General features: G+C 45.2%; 1 long non-coding RNA gene across 2 annotated transcripts in view; it reads left to right on the forward strand.

The window, feature by feature from the left end:
* The first annotated feature begins 13,068 nt into the window (after positions 1-13,068).
* Positions 13,069-15,888, forward strand: part of LOC134934050 (uncharacterized) — a 78,581-nt gene continuing 75,761 nt past the window's right edge. For both annotated transcript variants that reach the window (XR_010179777.1, XR_010179779.1), the window contains exon 1: positions 13,069-13,416. This is a non-coding gene — a long non-coding RNA (uncharacterized LOC134934050). The remainder of the gene's footprint in view (positions 13,417-15,888) is intronic.

Below are 15,888 nucleotides of genomic sequence, written 5' to 3' on the forward strand. Positions count from 1 at the left end.
AGCACAGATCCCTGCTCGAGAGCCAGAATGGTTAGTCTCTCTGAGGGGGATTATTTCCCAGATTTCAGATAGAGTTGCTAGGACTGAGCACGCCACTCAGGTCCTCCAGTCCTCTATGGTTGTTTGGTCTGATACTGCCTCCACGGAGTCCCCTGTGATTCATTCTCAGAAATGTGCACTTGCAATGTTGCAGGATGACACGGGCACCAACTCTGACACTGCAGACGGTGACGGGGATGTGTCGAGGGGAACGGCATCACTTGCCAAGGGGGTACAGTTGATTATTGCGGCTGTTAGAGATGTTTTGCACATTTCAGACACAGCTCCGGATCAGGTGGAGGAGGCCTTCTTTACAGAAAGCAAGAAGCCCCCCCTCACCTTCCCATCATCCAAAGAATTAACCAATATCTTTGAAAAGGCCTGGGAAACTCCAGAAAAGAAATTTCAGATCCCTAAGAGGGTTTTGGTTGCTTTTCCCTTCCCAGAGGAAGATAGGAAAAAATGGGAGTTCCCGCCATTGGTCGATGCCTCTGTATCTAGGCTGTCCAAACAGGTGGTGCTGCCGGTACCAGGATCTACCGCGTTGAAAGACCCGGTGGATCGCAAGGTGGATGCTACGTTAAAATCCATGTACACAGCTTCTGGGGCTATATTAAGACCTACTATAGCCTGTGCTTGGATTGCAAAAGCTATTGCCAGGTGGTCTATCACTATGCAGGAAGAATCGGCTACGCTGGATAAAGATGACGTTGATATGTTTTTACGTCATATTCAGGATTCGGCAGGGTTCCTAGTGGATTCCATGAAGGACCTGGGCTCCATGGCTGCGGGGATCTCCTCCATGTCCATCTCGGCTCGCAGGGGTCTCTGGCTGTGCCAATGGTCTGCGGATGCGGAATCCAGGAAGAGCGTGGAGGGCCTACCCTACACGGGTCAGGCTCTCTTTGGGGAGGCGCTGGATGCGTGGATTGCCATGGCTACCGCGGGTAAGTCTACTTTTCTCCCCTCAGCTGCACCGGCTACGAAGAAGCCTTTTACACCAGCTGCATCACAGTCCTTTCGGCCCGCGAGGCAAAGAAAAAACAAGCCTTCGACCACCTTCTTCAGAGGTGGTTGTGCAAAAGGAAGGAAAGAAACCTTCTACCGCAGGTTCCCAGGCCCGGAAGCCCGCTTCTGATGCCACAAAGCCCTCCGCATGATGGTGGACAGCTGGGCCTGGAGGACGGTCAGGTGGGGGCGAGACTCCGACAATTCAGCTACGCCTGGGTGTCGTCTGGTCTGGACCCCTGGGTCCTGGATATAGTGTCCATGGGGTACAGACTGGAGTTTCAAGATCCCCCACCTCACCGTTTTTTCAAGTCAGGCTTACCAGCTCTGCTGGCGGACAAAGCGATTCTTCTGGAGGCCATCAGAAAATTGGTGGTGTCGGAAATCGTCGTTCTGGTTCCGCCTCAGCAGTGGAACAAGGGTTATTATTCAAACCTTTTCGTGGTACCAAAACCGGATGGTTCGGTACGGCCTATTCTGAACTTAAAGTCTTTGAACCCTTATCTCAGGTAGTTCAAATTCAAGATGGAATCTCTGAGAGCTGTCATCTCAGGGCTAATGGAGGGGGAGTTCCTGGTGTATCTGGACATCAAGGATGCTTACCTCCACATCCCCATTGGGTCACCGCATCAGGCATACCTAAGGTTTGCGCTGTTGGACGACCACTATCAGTTCTAGGTGCTGCCGTTTGGCCTCTCCACAGCTCCAAGGATTTTCACCAAGGTGATGGCGGAGATGATGGTTCTTCTCCGCAAGCAGGGGGTGAACATAATTCCTTATCTGGATGATCTCCTGATCAAGGCATCGCCCAGGGAGAAGTTATTGCGATCCATCACGTTCACGACACAGCTGCTCAGGAAGCACGGTTGGATCCTGAACCTTCCAAAGTCTCATCTGGAGCCGACGCGGAGGCTGTCTTTCCTGGGAATGATCCTCGACACAGAGGTGCAGAGGGTTTTTCTCCTGGTGGAGAAGGCATTGGTGATTCAAACAATGGTCCGGGAGGTCTTACGGCCTACCCGGGTGTCGGTTCATCAATGCATCTGCCTTCTGGGGAAGATGGTTGCCACCTCTGCAGTACGGCAGGTTTCACACTGGACCAGTGGTCGGGCTCTCACCTACACATGCACAAGAGGATACGCCTGTCTCCGAAAGCCAGGATTTCGCTCCTCTGGTGGCTACAACTTCCACACATTCTGGAAGGTCGAAGGTTCGTAATTCAGAACTGGATCCTCTTAACCACAGATGCAAGTCTAAGAGGTTGGGGAGCAGTCACTCTGGAGGAAATCTTTCAAGGAAAGTGGTCGTTTCAAGAATCACTTCTCCCGATAAACATCCTGGAGCTAAGGGGCGTGTACAACGCCCTCCAGCAAGCAGCACATCTGCTACAAGATCGGGCTGTTCAGGTACAGTCGGACAGCGTGACCACTGTGGCCTACATAAACCGACAAGGCAGAACGAAGAGCAGGGCTGCAATGTCAGAGGTGTCAAAAAGCCTTCTCCGGGCAGAAAGGCACGCTGTAGCGATGTCAGCAATCTTCATTCCAGGAGTAGACAACTGGGAAGCAGACTTCCTCAGAAGACACAATCTCCATCCAGGGGAGTAGGGCCTCCATCCGGAGGTGTTCGAGGAAGTAACCGCTTGGTGGGGTGTTCCTCACATAGACATGATGGCCTCCCGCCTCAACAAGAAGCTGGGTAGGTACTGTTCCAGGTTTAGAAACCCTCAGGCAGTGGCGGTGGATGCACTGGCAGCACCGTGGGTGTTTCCGTCAGTGTATGTGTTCCCTCCACTTCCTCTGATCCCAAGGGTTCTTCAGCTGGTAAGAAGAACAGGGGTTCTGGCAATCCTCATTGCTACGGACTGGCCGTGAAGGGCTTGGTATGCGTATCTGCTGGATCTTCTCCTGGAAGATCCAAGGCCCTTACCTCTTCGGGAGGATCTGCTGCTGCAGGGGCCGTTTGCCTATCAAGACTTACCATGGCTACGTTTGACGGCTTGGCGGTTGAACGCCAGATCTTAGCTCGGATAGGTATCCCGAGCGAGGTTATTCCTACCCTGATTCAGGCTAGGAAGGGGGTAACGGCTAAACATTACCACCGTATTTGGAAAAAATATGTTTCCTGCTGTGAATCCAGAAAATTTCCTGCGGTGGATTTTCAACTCATACGTTTTCTCCTTTTCCTGCAAGCAGGAGTGGACATGGGCCTGAGATTGGGCTCCATCAAGGTCCAAATCTCTGCCTTGTCCATCTTCTTTCAAAAGCAATTGGCTGTCTTTCCTGAGGTTCAGACCTTTTTGAAAGGGGTTCTGCACATCCAACCTCCTTTTGTGTCGCCAACTGCACCCTGGGATCTAGATGTGGTGTTGCAGTTCCTACAATCAGCTTGGTTTGAGCCTCTACTGGAGGCTGACATCGAGTTTCTCACGTGGAAGGTGGTCACTTTGTTGGCCTTGGCTTCTGCTCGACGCATGTCGGAATTGGGGGCTTTATCTTGTAAACGCCCTTATCTGATCTTTTATGAGGACAGGGCGGAACTTAGGACTCATCCACAATTCCTGCCAAAGGTTGTATCGGCTTTTCATATCAACCAGCCTATTGTGGTGCCAGTGGCTCCTGACTCCTCAATTGCTTCAAAGGCCTTGGATGTTGTGAGGGCTTTGAAGATCTATGTGCAGAGGACAGCTCGTCATAGGAAAACTGACTCTCTGTTTGTCCTCTATGATCCCAAGAAAATTTGGTGTCCTGCTTCGAAGCAGTCGATTTCACGCTGGAACAAATTCACTATCCAGCATGCCTATATTACGGCAGGATTGCCGTGTCTGAAATCGGTTCTTCCTGGGCAGCTGGCCGGGGTGTCTTGGCACTACAGCATTGCCGAGCTGCGACTTGGTCTGGTTCGAACATGTTTGCCAGGTTTTACAAGTTCGAAACTTTGGCCTCTGATGACCTCAAGTTTGGTCAAGCGGTCTTGCAGGAGCCTCCGCGCTCTCCCTCCCATTCTGGGAGCTTTGGTACATCCCCATGGTACTAATATGGACCCCAGCATCATCTAGGACGTAAGAGAAAATAGGATTTTAATTACCTGAAATGGTAAATCCTTTTCTCGTAGTCCGTAGAGGATGCTGGGCGCCCATCCAGCACTTCGTTTTCCTGCTTTGGTTTTATAGTTCAGTTCTACCTGGTTCCTAGGTAAGTTCTGCATTGTTTACTGTTTCAGTACTGTTTCAGCTGTTGCTGTGTTTTTCCGGCTTGTTAGCCGGGTTTGTCTGTTGTGTGAGCTGGTATGAATCTCGCCACTATCTGTGTATTTCCTTCTCTTGAAGTATGTTGTCTCCTCAGGCACAGTTTTCTAGACTGAGTCTGGTAGGAGGGGCATAGAGGGAGGAGCCAGCCCACACTATTAAACTCTTAAAGTGCCAATGGCTCCTGGTGGACCCATCTATACCCCATGGTACTAATATGGACCCCAGCATCCTCTACGAACTACGAGAAAAGGATTTACCGTTTCAGGTAATTAAAATCCTATTTTTACCTAAGTTGCCCCCCCTCCAGTGTGTACTCCGAAAGAGTGTTTAGTGCAGCCGGTAACCTTGTCAGCGATCGGCGTAGGAGGTTACTTCCACTAAATGTGGAGAAGATGATGTTCATCAAAATGAATTATAAAGTCCTCCGGGAAGACCTTTACCAGCAATTGCCTACAGAAAGTACACAGGGACCTGTGATGGTGGATTCCAGTGGGGACGAATTAATACTCAGTGAGGAGGATGTACACGGTGAAAGAGGTGAGGAATCGGAGGATGATGATGAGGTGGACATCTTGCCTCTGTAGAGCCAGTTTGTGCAAGGAGAGATTGATTGGGCCCCCACCAAAAAAGAAGCAAACAAACCAGTCATTTCAGCCACAGTTGTGTGGCAGACCCTGTCGCTGAAATGATTGGTTTGTTAAAGTATGCATGTCCTGTTTATACATCATAAGAGAGGGCCCAAGGGGACAATTTAATCTTGCACCTCTTTTTCTTCTTTGCATCATGTGCTGTTTGGGGACTAGTTTTCTAATAGTGCCATCTTGTCTGCAACTGCAGTGCCACTCCTAGATGGGCCAGGTGTTTGTGCAGCACACTTGTGTCGCTTAGCTTAGTCATACAGCCACCTCGGTGCAACTTTTAGGCCTAAAAACAATATTGTGAGGTGTTCAGTGTTCAGAATAGACTGGAAATGAGTGGAAATGATTGTTATTGAGGTTGGGAGCTGCAAAGAAAAGGATAAAATTTCCTAGCCCACCTGCTCGTGGTGATGCAGGGCAGTCAGGAGCGAAAGCTGACATCTGGTCCGAACTGAAGGACCTGCCAACGATTACTGACATGTCTACTGTCACTGCATATGATTCTGTCACCATTGAAAGAATGGTGGAGGATTCTATGAGTGACAGCATCCAAGTAGGCATGTCAGACAGTTCGTGTGTATACTGGCAGGAAAAAGAGGCAATTTGGAGGCCCTTGCACAAACTGGCTTTATTTTACCAAAGTTGCCCCCCCAGTTGTACTCTGAAAGAGTGTTTAGTGCAGCCGGTAACCTTGTCAGCGATCGGCGTAGGAGGTTACTTCCTCAAAATGTGGAGAAGATGATGTTCATCAAAATGAATTATAAATTCCTCCGGGTAGACCTTTACAAGCAATTGTCTCCGGAAAGTACACAGGGACCTGTGATGGTGGAATCCAGTAGGGACGAATAACTTGAGATAGAGAAAGATTGTCTCTTTGTTGGCGCACTTATAAGGAAGAGAGAATTATATCTAAAATATAACTTTTAATGTTTACAATTAAAAATACCTTGCAATGTGAATAAATGATATGCGTATATCAAAATTTCATGCTAAATAAATTATACAACAGGTCTTGACAAAGCAACTGTGAAACGTGCACGTCAGCGTTTCAGAGCGGTGCAGGCATGCCCGCTCCATTCACTGTGTAGAACACGTTTAAATAATAGAAATGTTTAATGTCTAATGTGATATGTGGTAACCATAGAAATAAGAAAAAGATCATTATGGGATATCGAGAGGTACGGGATGGGAACCAGTGACACAGTAATAAGCAATGCACTGTGGACACGAATAAGACAGGAATGCTATTACTATAAATAATACCAGAGATAATAGATATAGACGCTGAGAAATATGCGAGTGTCTATCTAAACTGCACACTAAGCAAGAATACTACCTCCACGTAAAACTTTGTGAGGTAATAGATATACTGTATAAACACTGGTACACAATCCTAATACCCAACACTACATGTGGTATACCGGGGTTAGATAATAATGTTACGGCTTTTTTATGACTAATTAAAATAGATTAATGAGGGTCTCCAAAGTCCAGTTTATATTCACATTTTGCGGGTGCAATTTAAGCTTTCCCTACCTGTGGTGTCCGTTGCTCGATGTTAAAACAGCCTGGCTGGCTGTGACGGGCTTTAGCGGCTCCCGTCTCTTTGCTGCTCCAGCTCCGGCTTGGTCTCCCTCGTACGGCTTCTCCGCTTCAGAGCGTGCTGGTGTGGTTAACACCAGCATGCTCTGTGCCATGTGCCATGTGCCGATTTTTATTTAAAACATCCGTTCCTGTTTTTAATGGGAAATAATAAAGTTTATTGCAAACATTTTTTAGTATATAAAGGAGGTTATTCCCTCAATTAGAATCCTAGTTAAAGGGTGTGAAACCCAAAACACGTTGGAGACGGTACGGAGGACGAGAGAGGAGACGTGCAAGTGTTAACCACACCAGCACGCTCTGAAACGGAGAAGCCGTATGAGGGGGACCATGCTGGAGCCACAAAGGGATGGGAGCCGCTAAAGCCTGTCACAGCCAGCCAGGCTGTTTTAACATCGAGCAACGGACACCACAGGTAGGGACAGCAGGGAAAGCTCAAATTGCAACCGCAAAATGTGGATATAAACCGGACTTTGAAGACCCTCGTTAATCTCTTTTAATTAGTCATGAAAGAGCTGTAACATTATTAATTAACCCACTTTTTTCCACAGGTATGAGCGTTCAATTTTTATTCACATAAGCGCTCCATTTTACTACTATCAATCTATTGCTATTTTATACGGAGCTGCTCACATATACATACAGCGCGGTATTAATCATAGTAACATAGTATCTAATGTTGAAAAAAGACAATTGTCCATCGATTTCAACATATTTGTGGTCTCCTATGCAGGATTATTTGGTATAATAAATTTTGACTGATGCTGATGACTGCCGTTACATTTTACCCCTCTTTTTTTATAATAGCTATAGTGCGTGACTATGCACCATAACCCTGGATATCCTTATCCATTAGGAATTTATCTAACTCATTCTTAAAGGTGTTGACTGAGTCCGCCATTACAACTCCCTCAGGCAGGGAATTCAAAACACGTATCGTCCTTACCGTAAAAAAGCCTTTACGCCGTATTGTGTGGAATCTCCTCTCTAACCTGAGCGAGTGTCCACGAGTTCTCTGTGTTGATCTAACCAAAGACAGGTCCTGCGCAAGAACTGTGTATTGTCCCCTTATATATTTGTAGATGTTTTTCATGTCCCCTCTTACTCTCCTCTTTTCCAGTGTAAACATGCCTAGTCTTGCAAGCCTTTCCTCGTATTGCAGCGTCTCCATACCCTTAATTAGTTTGGTCGCCCGCCTCTGAACCTTTTCTAGCTCCAGGATATCCTTTTTGTAGTATGGTGCCCAGAATTGTACACAGTATTCAAGGTGTGGCCTCACTAGTGATTTATATAATGGAAGTATAACACTCTCGTCCCTAGCATCAATTCCCTGTTTTATGCATATCTTATTAGCCTTCTTTGCTGCAGTCCTACTTTGGGTACTACTGCTTAGTTTGCTTTCTCTGAGGACACCTAAGTCCTTTTCCAGTACAGAATCCCCTAATTTTACCCCATTTCGTATGTAGGTGTTATTTTTGTTCTTGTTACCACAATGCATTACCTTACACTTGTCTGTACTGAAGTGCATTCTCTATTTTGCTGCCCATGCTTCTAATTTAACTAAGTCGTTCTTAAGCGACTCAGCATCCCCCTCTGTATTTATAACTTTACACAATTTGGTATCATCTGCAAAAATTGACACCATGCTCTCTAGTCCTTCTGTTAAGTCGTTAATGAAAATATTGAATATAGAGGCCCTAATACTGAGCCTTGTGGCACACCACTTAGCACTTCAGTCCAATTTGAAAAAGATCCATTAACCACAATGCGCTCCCTATTATCTAACCAATTTTTGATCCAAGTGCATATTGTGCTTCCTAGCCCTATTTCTTGTAGCTTGTAGATAAGTCTCATGTGCGGTCCAGTGTCGAAAGCTTTGGCAAAGTCTAAAAAGACTACATCCACCTCTTTACCCTGAGCTAGGTTTGCGCTTACTGTTTCATAAAAGCCAAGTAAGTTGGTTTGACAGGATCTGTCCTTCACAAATCCATGTTGATTCCTTTTAATGACCTTATTGACTTCAAGGAACTTCTGAATAGTATCTCTTAGAATACCTTCCAATACTTTCCCCTCTATAGATGTAAGACTAACTGGTCTATAATTACCTAGTTCAGATTTACTTTCCTTTTTGAATATATATTTGAATCATATATTTAACATGTGGTATACCAATGATAAAACCTGTATACAACTAATGTTATGGCTTCAGGAATTACGTCTGAGAAGCTACATCAATTATTAAACTAATGAGCCAGCGCTGTTCTGTTAAGATACACAGTAACAGCTAAGCTGGACACACGATCACTGCCAACTGTTCATTGCTACACATAATTGTAATATTGATACAAAATGTAACAACGTTCATTGATCTAGATCACAGTGGACCGATGAGTCATATTAACCAAGGCCCACGTAGCATAAAATGAGAAAAGGAAAAAAATGAGACTACATTGTTTTTATATTAAATTAATGAACCAGCGCTGTTTAATTTATATACAGTATACTAAATAACAGTTTCGCTGGACACACATTTTCCACTAAATTCCAATTTGTTACCTATGGTTACATGCAAGTAAAATATAGGTACTAGGAAAAGGAATATAAAGGCAACTATGTGAATGGTGTTCATTAATTTATTCAATGCAAAGAGAATTGATGAGCCATAGCAACTAGAGTTGATACAGTATGGATTGAAAATGAAATTATAATACTAACAGAGATATTCCGTTACACTGTTACCAGCACACACAGAAAGCATGTATCAATACGAATAGACACATGTTTTTGAACTGCAGTTCTGCTTTCTGATATTGGCTGGGTGATAAAAGGTGTTTATTTATTTTAAAAAACAGGATGAACATTAATGGCTAATATAAATATTATCTTTAAATTAAATAATAGGCCAACACTACAGGCAGCGGACTCTGTGGGAATATAAACATCAGCAGCAGTTAATAAATTTATTTATAATCACATAACAGAAGGATTATGGACTGTGGTGATACATAAAGCCAGACAAGCTTTTAACCACTAATCCATAATATAGAGTATAGAGAGACTATATATTACCACATGGAATATATATGTGGCAAATAATTGCATATATATTTGTCAATAGTTTCTGTGGAACAAGTGTCTCTTCTGTAATGAACATTTATACAGACTAGACCTGTGCAATAAACATGGGCTGACTATATACAAAAGCTGAACCAGCTATCGGATTAAGAATTTAAGACTACTGTCAGCAGAGTCATTGTGAATTAATTGAACCACGTGATACTATCATAACTGTCTGCAAGTATTAAAACCTCAGGTGGAGGCATACTCCCACATTCAGTCTGCATAATAGACGTAGTTATGGCAATCACATGGGAATAGGAGTACATTCCAACATAATAATTCTTATATAATCCTTAAGGCCAATATATTGTTCATCATTTAAGTGATCTAGGAATACCACTGGAAGTAATACTCCATATTGATAACCCCCATTTTGAGAACCCTATTAACACCATAATAAGGGCTATCTTGGAAAATTATATTATTGGTCCTAATCGATAATATAATTAATAACTTTCAAAAGACTTTTAAGATTAGCCATATTCTCAATCACAAAACACATAAAAAATGATTGAAAATAAAGGATAACACACAGTGAACCATATTTTAATAATTTTTGTTGAATAATTTATTTAGCATATAAGTTTTGATATACAGATATAATTTATTCACATTGCAAGGTATTTTTAATTGTAAACATTAAAAGTTATATTTTAGATATAATTCTCTCTTCCTTATAAGTGTGCCAACAAAGAGACAATCTTTCTCTATCTCAAGTTGTTCTTCATTTTTATTGACTATGGCAGCACCCCCTAATAGTTGATGTAGAAACATTTCATAGAATTAAAATTGGGGATTGTACTTTGATAAATACATATAAATTGACTGGTGCAGAAGAAATTCCCATCCCCGTTTCCCTCTCATTTAGGGACAAATTAATACTCTGTGAGGAGGAGTATGTACACAGCCCATGGAAGTTATTACCCAAAATGCCTACACCAACCCTGCATTATGATTACTCTATGCGTTTTAGGTTTTCATTTTTATGCCTGTGTATTGCTGTATTAATCTTCTGTATTATGCTTGTTTTGATGTAAAGCGCCTTGAGTCCTGTTTGGAGAAAGAGCGTTATATAAATACAATTATTATTATTATTATTATTATTACACAGTGAAAGGGGTGAGGAATCGGAGTATGAGGATTAGGTTGACATCTTGCCTGTGTAGAGCCAGTTTCTGCAAGGAGAGATTGATTGCTTCTTTTTTGGTGGGGGCCCACACAAACCAGTCATTTCAGCCACAGTTGTATGGCAGACCCTGTAGTTGAAATGATTGTTTTGTTAAAGTGTGCATGTCCTGTTTATACAACATAAGGGTGGGTGGGAGGGCCCAAGGACAATTCCATCTTGCACCTCTTTTTCTTCTTTGCATCATGTGCAGTTTGGTGACTATTTTTTTAAAGTGCCATCCTGTCTGACACTTCCGTATATGTCCAGTGGTACTGCAATATAATTCCAGTGATACTGCCGTATATGTCCAGTGGTACTGCCATATCATTCCAGTGATATTGCCGTATAATTTCAGTGATTTGTTTGTGTTGCTTGGCTTAGTGAGACAGCTACCTCATTGCACCTCTTCTACATCTTTGCATGAGGTGCTGTTTGGGGCTTATTTTTTAATATCTGCCCTCCTGTCTGCCACTGCAGTGCCACTCCTAGATGGGCCAATTGTTTGTGTTGCTTGGCATAGTCATACAGCTACCTCATTGCACTTCTTCTACATCTTTGCATGAGGTGCCGTTTGGGGCCTTTTTTTGTATCTGCCTTCCTGTCTGTCACTGCTGTGCCACTCCTAGATGGGGCAGGTGTTTGTGTTGTCCACTTGTTTCGCTTAGTTTAGTCATGCAGCAACCTCGGTGCAACCTTTTGGCCTAAAAACAATATTGTGAGGTGTGAGGTGTTCAGAATAGACTGGAAATTAGTGAAAATTAATGTTATTGAGGTTAATAATACCGTAGGAGCAAAATTACCCCCAAAATCTGTGATTTTAGACGTTTTTATGTTTTTTTTCCAAAAATCATCCAGATCCAAAACCAAAACCCGAAAGGGTGGTTTTGGCAAAACCAAGCCAAAACCAAAACACAAAAGTGGAATTAGAACCAAAACCAAAACACAAAACACGATAAGTGCCAGCCGCACATCTCTACATATCACACACCGGGATCAGTACGAGATCCCGGCGGTCGGGATCCCGGTGGTCAGGAGACTGACGCCGGAAGCTGGACAGCCAGGATCCCGGCGGCGAGCGCACCGTGTCCCCTCGTGGGCTCGCTGCGCTCACCATGCTTCTGGCCCGGTGGGGATCTTTGGTCGCCACAGCGATCTATTCCCCTCCGGGTGGTGGCGTGGACCGGGTGGTGGTGTTGGGGGTAACCAGCCAGCGGTCGGGACCCCGACTGCCGGTATTTCAGCTGGTGTTAAGATTCCAGCATCGGTATCCTGACCGCCGGGATCCCGACAGGTGGTAAATTGACTGCCTCCCCACACACCCATGACCTACTTGTGAGAAGGTCATCAGGAATGTAAAGAGGGCTTTTATACAATTACATTTACAAAATAAAATTACAAATGGAAATATGTTCCATTAAAAAAGAATACATTTATCTGTAGGATATAGTTCTTCTTATTATAAATGATGCTGCTTAGTTTATCAGCAATAGGCACTGATTATTACAAATCATAACCCAGTCTTCATACAGGTAGTTTATGACCATATATACAAATAGCATTATCTAGTTATCTGCATTTCAAAGCAGAGTTACTGATGAGATGATCCAAATTCAAGGCTACTTTAAAGCTGTTGTCGTAATTTCAAGGACGCTTTCAAACAGCGGTGTTGTCTATGCTGATACCAATAAACATATTAGTCATAGTTTTGCTCCTGTGGTAGTGCTACAATAAATCTGATTGTCTATTATGTTCAGTTTCAGTTAGGAGACTGATAACAGAGTGCCATCATACAGTAATGAATTAGGTTAAAGGTGAAATCTTATCTGCCAGCCAGACTTGCTACATAGAATGTGGCATTTGTAAAACTTGTGCAAAGTACACATAACTGTAACAACAAATAAACCATTCCCTACAGGGTTGGACTGACCCACAGGGGTAACCCCCCCCCCCCCCCGCCCCCCGTTTGGCCCCTCAGCCTGGGGGCCCATCTCTTATAGGGATTAGGTTCCAGACTGCACTTAAATTATACATTTTACATATGTTATATTATACTGCAGTGCATCAGACTATGGTGTGTTCTCTAGCATGGCAGCAACTAGAGGGGGGGCAAGGAGGTCATGTGTCCTGGGCGCGGGATCAGAGGGGATGCCAGGACAGTCACTTTAAACCCCCCACTATCACTCCCCCTCCCGCTGCGGTTCCAAGGAGCCGGACGCACTGCAATTTATAAACTGAAAGTAAACGCTGGGAACTGAGTTTATTATCAGTTTCTTCACTGAAATGCGCCCGGCTTCTTGCAGAGAAGAAACTGAAAATAAGCTATAGTTCCCAGCAGCCCTTTCAACCACAGCCGCAGAGGGAGAGGGTGTCAGGGGGAGCCAGATTCAGAGGGATCACAGGGAGCAAGTTACCTCAGCTTCCCAAGTCTTTCATCAGCCACAGTGCAACCGGAGGTGCAGTCCGAAAAGGGTGAGGGGCTACAAGGCATTGCACTGTCAGTGACATGCCAGCCAGCCCAGCCAGCATAGGAGAGAGGAGCGGAGGAGAGTGGAGACCTCACTATCCAGCATCAGCCTGAGCCTGCCAAAATGGTGAGTGTGACTCAGGGAAGGGGCACTGTATGTACTTATGTGTGTGATTACTCTCTTTCCCTCACCCCCCCCCCTCTCCCATCTGTCTTTCCTTCTCTCCCTTGTGGGGCGGCGTAATGAGGGGTACTACTGTGCAGTGTAATTAAAATGTTTGCACTACTGCATGGCGCAGTTGTAAATTTGTTTATATATATTTTTTGTTAATTTGTATTTCTCTATCGTCCTAGTGGATGCTGGGGTTCCTGAAAGGACCATGGGGAATAGCGGCTCCGCAGGAGACAGGGCACAAAAAGTAAAGCTTTACGATCAGGTGGTGTGTACTGGCTCCTCCCCCTATGACCCTCCTCCAAGCCTCAGTTAGATTTTTGTGCCCGGCCGAGAAGGGTGCAATCTAGGTGGCTCTCCTAAAGAGCTGCTTAGAAAAGTTTAGCTTAGGTTTTTTATTTTACAGTGAGTCCTGCTGGCAACAGGATCACTGCAACGAGGGACTTAGGGGAGAAGAAGTGAACTCACCTGCGTGCAGGATGGATTGGCTTCTTGGCTACTGGACATTAGCTCCAGAGGGACGATCACAGGTACAGCCTGGATGGTCACCGGAGCCTCGCCGCCGGCCCCCTTGCAGATGCTGAAACGAGAAGAGGTCCAGAATCGGCGGCAGAAGACTCCTCAGTCTTCTTAAGGTAGCGCACAGCACTGCAGCTGTGCGCCATTTTCCTCTCAGCACACTTCACACGGCAGTCACTGAGGGTGCAGGGCGCTGGGAGGGGGGCGCCCTGGGAGGCAAATGAAAACCTATTTTGGCTAAAAATACCTCACATATAGCCTCCGGGGGCTATATGGAGATATTTAACCCCTGCCAGAATCCACTAAAGAGCGGGAGACGAGCCCGCCGAAAAAGGGGCGGGGCCTATCTCCTCAGCACACAGCGCCATTTTCCTCACACAGCTCCGCTGGTCAGGAAGGCTCCCAGGCTCTCCCCTGCACTGCACTACAGAAACAGGGTAAAACAAGAGAGGGGGGGCAAAATTGTGGCAAAATTATATTATTAAAGCAGCTATACAGGGAGCACTTATTATAAGGCTATCACTGTCATATATAGCGCTTTTTGGTGTGTGCTGGCAAACTCTCCCTCTGTCTCCCCAAAGGGCTAGTGGGGTCCTGTCTTCTTTAAGAGCATTCCCTGTGTGTCTGCTGTGGGTCGGTACGTGTGTGTCGACATGTATGAGGACGATATTGGTGTGGAGGCGGAGCAATTGCCAAATATGGGGATGTCACCCCCTAGGGGGTCGACACCAGAATGGATGCCTTTATTTATGGAATTACGGGATAGTGTCAACACGCTAAAGCAGTCGTTTGACGACATGAGACGGCCGGACAATCAATTAGCACCTGTCCAGGCGCCTCAAACACCGTCAGGGGCTGTAAAACGCCCTTTGCCTCAGTCGGTCGACACAGACCCAGACACAGGCACTGATTCCAGTGGCGACGGTGATGAATCAACCGTATTTTCCAGTAGGGCCACACGTTATATGATTTTGGCAATGAAGGAGGCGTTACATATTGCTGATACTACAGGTACCACAAAACAGGGTATTATGTGGGGTGTGAAAAAACTACCTATAGTTTTTCCTGAATCAGATGAATTAAATGAGGTGTGTGATGAAGCGTGGGTTGCCCCCGATAAAAAAATGCTAATTTCAAAGAAGTTATTGGCTTTATACCCTTTCCCGCCAGAGGTTAGGGCGCGCTGGGAAACACCTCCTAGGGTGGACAAGGCGCTCACACGCTTATCAAAACAAGTGGCGTTACCCTCTCCTGAGACGGCCGCACTTAAAGATCCAGCAGATAGGAGGATGGAAAATATCCAAAAAAGTATATACACACATACAGGTGTTATACTACGACCAGCTATAGCGACAGCCTGGATGTGCAGTGCTGGGGTAGCTTGGTCAGAGTCCCTGATTGAAAATATTGATACCCTGGATAGGGACAATGTTTTACTGTCTTTAGAGCAAATAAAGGATGCATTTCTTTATATGCGTGATGCACAGAGGGATATTTGCACACTGGCATCACGGGTAAGTGCTATGTCCATTTCGGCCAGAAGAAGTTTATGGACGCGACAGTGGTCAGGTGATGCGGACTCAAAACGGCATATGGAAGTTTTGCCGTATAAAGGGGAGGAGTTATTTGGTGTCGGTCTTTCGGATTTGGTGGCCACGGCTACAGCCGGGAAATCCACCTTTTTACCTCAAGTCACTCCCCAACAGAAAAAGACACCGACTTTTCAACCGCAGCCCTTTCGTTCCTTTAAAAACAAGAGAGCAAAGGGATATTCATATCTGCCACGAGGCAGAGGAAGGGGGAAGAGACTGCAACAGGCAGCTCCTTCCCAGGAACAGAAGCCCTCCCCCGCTTCTACAAAAGCCTCAGCATGACGCTGGGGCTTCTCAAGCGGACTCGGGGGCGGTG

Source organism: Pseudophryne corroboree, chromosome 1, assembly GCF_028390025.1.
Source record: "Pseudophryne corroboree isolate aPseCor3 chromosome 1, aPseCor3.hap2, whole genome shotgun sequence".
Lineage (NCBI taxonomy): Eukaryota > Metazoa > Chordata > Amphibia > Anura > Myobatrachidae > Pseudophryne > Pseudophryne corroboree.